Genomic DNA, 3,126 nt, shown 5'->3' with positions numbered 1-3,126 from the left:
AAAAAATCCTTGGATTTGTAGATATCTAATTTTTTCTGATGCAAATCAAGTTTTTTGCATTTTTTCAAAACCGTCTATTAAAAATTTCGCATAAATAGCTTCTGAGCTGCTCGAAATTTTATAAAAAATTACTTTTTTCCGTGAGATTTATGGTTGGGGGAGACAAAAAGAAAGTGTGAAAATCACCCAAAATCCCGCCTTACCGATGAATTTTTCGGTGCAAAAATTCGATTTTCGAAAATTTTCCTTCATGGGGTGTTCAATAGTGATCAAACGCACGTTAAAATGAGTTGGTTTGTTTCGGCAAAAAATTCTCCTGGGAGAATTTACTTGGGAAAGAAGAAACAGGAGGGGGACGGAATCTTCAAAGTTCTATGAAAACCCCAGATCTTCTTCAAACGAGCTGATTTCAACCAAGTTAATACTTACAGGATATTTTTTATTTTTACTAGAAATTTCACCCAATGGTAATCGGTCAAAAAAGCCGCTTTTGAGCCTCAAGCTTCAGAGATTTGGTGTAAAATTAAAAAAACTCTATTAACTCGCTTAGTAACCGTTTGGAGAAAAAGCGAACTGCAACTTTTCTATGGCGATTGGCCCTCTCTATCCAGCGCAGTACTCAAAATGTCCTCTATCTTTCTTTAATTTGTAAATATTGAATTTTGTTGAAAACCATATTTTTCATATAAAGAACATCTTTTTCCGATAAGAAGCTTTGTTGGGGAGGAAAAAATAAATTGATTGTGAAAATCCTTCAAAAATCCCAAGCTTTTCTCGGTGCCAAAATTAAAGTTGAATTTTGTGAAATGCTCCTTCATGGGGTGTTCAATAGTGATCAAACGCACCTTAAAATGAGTTGGTTTGTTTCGGCAAAAAATTCTCCTGGGACAATTTACTTGGGAAAGAAGAAACTTTTTTATGGCGATTGGCCCTCTCTATCCAGCGCAGTACTCAAAATTTCCTCTATCTTTCTTAAATTTGTAAATATCGAATTTTGTTGAAAACCATATTTTTCATATAAAGAACATCTTTTTCCGATAAGAAGCTTTGTTGGGGAGGAAAAAATAAATTGATTGTGAAAATCCTTCAAAAATCCCAAGCTTTTCTCGGTGCCAAAATTAAAGTTGAATTTTGYGAAATGCTCCTTCATGAGGCGTTTCATACGCACAARGCACATGCCAAATTGAGTTGGTTTGTTYSGCAAAAAGGGCCCCGTASTAACTGAGGGRAAAAGAAGGAAAACCTTGTGGGCATCCAAYTTTCTCCCAACCTACTTACATTCCTAGGTGGATTCAACATGCTCAATCTCAATTAAACCCACTAGAGGTCCGGAAAGAATTGTCCTCATTGCTAAGGAAATCTGAGCCTAAAAAACTCTCATATTCCGACTGATTTCCATGTGAAACCCCCAGTGAAACTGTTCCAAATCACGTTTTTTATTCGGCCAAAAGTTGCAACTTACCGAGCGGCCGCTCCAAAGTTTTACTCGGTGTCCGGACCACCGGCAGGGAACTCCGCTGTTTTCCGCCTCTTCTGAAGCCGGTCGAGCTAGTCTCCACTTCCGACATGATGCCTGGATCATCGTCGAAGAGCATCGCGTTCGACGGGGGCGGATACCCGCGCAGATGGCCCTGAAACGAACAAAATTAGCCAACAAAACCTTCCAGCCCTGAACTTTCCCGGAGTAAATGACTTGATTATTCCATTACCTTTTCCCGAGCGGCTGCATCGACAACGATCCGAAGATTAACCGGTTCGTCTCTTCTAAGCAAAAACGATTGTTCCGAAACCTTTATCAATCTTCTGCCTCTTTTGTGCAGGATTTCAGGCGGATTGGCGGCGATCCGGTGAGACGAATCGGTGAAAGAGACGACACTTGCGACCGGATTGAAATTAACTTGTTTCGAAGGGGTTTTATTGGGCCGTTTTTCCGGATTTCTATTTAGATTGCCGAGCGATTGCGACAATCCGGAAGTAATTTCCAGGTTCGGCGGCAACGAAACGACACTTTGAGTCGACATGTTCACGCAATCTGGATGTGAACCAGCCAAATTAGCAAGTTTATTCTGGTGAATTTATGGCACAAAAGCCTTCTTTGATTGGGCGCTTAATGGGAAACTTTCCCCGGGGAAAAGTTCTTTATTTTCGCCTCATTGTAACTGAAAACAATGGCGTTTTTACACAGGGTGGACTTGCCTGGACTTGAACACAAACTCACTTAATTCTGGTAAAGAGGAACGGATGGGAATGCGAATGACGATTTATCCTGCGAGTCACTAAGGTGAAAACAAATACAGAATGCATATTCCGAACAAAAGAGCCCCAAACTAGTAAACCAGGAGCTTTGGGTGAGAGATTATTTCGTGCTCTGGACGCGGCCAACATTTCCGGGAACCGCCCGCCGACTGGATTAATTAGTTAAACAGCTCGACACTTCGGAATGATCAACTCGTTTTAATTGGTGAGATCATGCAACTTGGCACTTTTTCCGGCCGTTTAATGGTTTAATGGGAATAACAGTCGATTTATTGTCGATAGATGCTCACCTCTAAGTCCATGGTTCTGGCCAAGGGCCCGCCCTGTCCGGACATATTGGACAGGTACTGGCCGTTCGCCCCTGCACTTAAAGTGTGTCTTCGAGGGTCGTCGCGACGCCCGCTGCGGCTCCGCCCTCTCACCTCGCCACCCTCATTGTCRCTACGAGCTGGAACAGAAAAAAACACTTAAAATTGGCTCTTCTCYCTTCTGGGAGCGCCATGCAAGTGCCGAGGGGTTTTTCGACCAAAAASCCAMATATTTACAAAAGTAGAGACGATAGCAGAATTTTAGGCACACCTCTGGATTGAGGGGGTTCTTGTGRATGAAAAAGGTRCTGAGCACTTTTKCTCTAGAGGCCGTTACAAGGGCGCTGCTGACCCTGAGACACTCAAATSMAGTGCRAAATCTGTGTGTTGTGTGAAAATAAGGATCAGCTTATTTARAGCACAAATTCAAAAAATTTTTTGATTTGCCACATTTTCTAACCTTTCAAAAATTAACGTTCGGTGCGATTTTTGTGAAATTTGCAGCATATTTAGGATCATGTTTGGGCTAAAGATGGTCAAATTTACAAGTCTCTGCTCGCTT

At 41.7% G+C, this 3,126-nt stretch overlaps 1 protein-coding gene across 1 annotated transcript in view; it reads left to right on the top strand.

Annotated features, from left to right (window-relative positions):
* Positions 1 to 3,126, top strand: part of LOC109537564 (basement membrane-specific heparan sulfate proteoglycan core protein) — a gene marked incomplete in the record, with an annotated part of 87,023 nt that overhangs the window by 63,852 nt on the left and 20,045 nt on the right.

The sequence above is a fragment of the Dendroctonus ponderosae genome, unplaced genomic scaffold (assembly GCF_020466585.1).
Source record: "Dendroctonus ponderosae isolate FM_Combo_2020 unplaced genomic scaffold, Dpon_F_20191213v2 Dpon_F_20191213_11, whole genome shotgun sequence".
In the NCBI taxonomy this organism is placed as follows: Eukaryota; Metazoa; Arthropoda; class Insecta; order Coleoptera; family Curculionidae; genus Dendroctonus; species Dendroctonus ponderosae.
The sequence above is the reverse complement of the archived record's forward strand: the minus strand, read 5'-3'. Positions and strand labels throughout refer to the sequence as shown.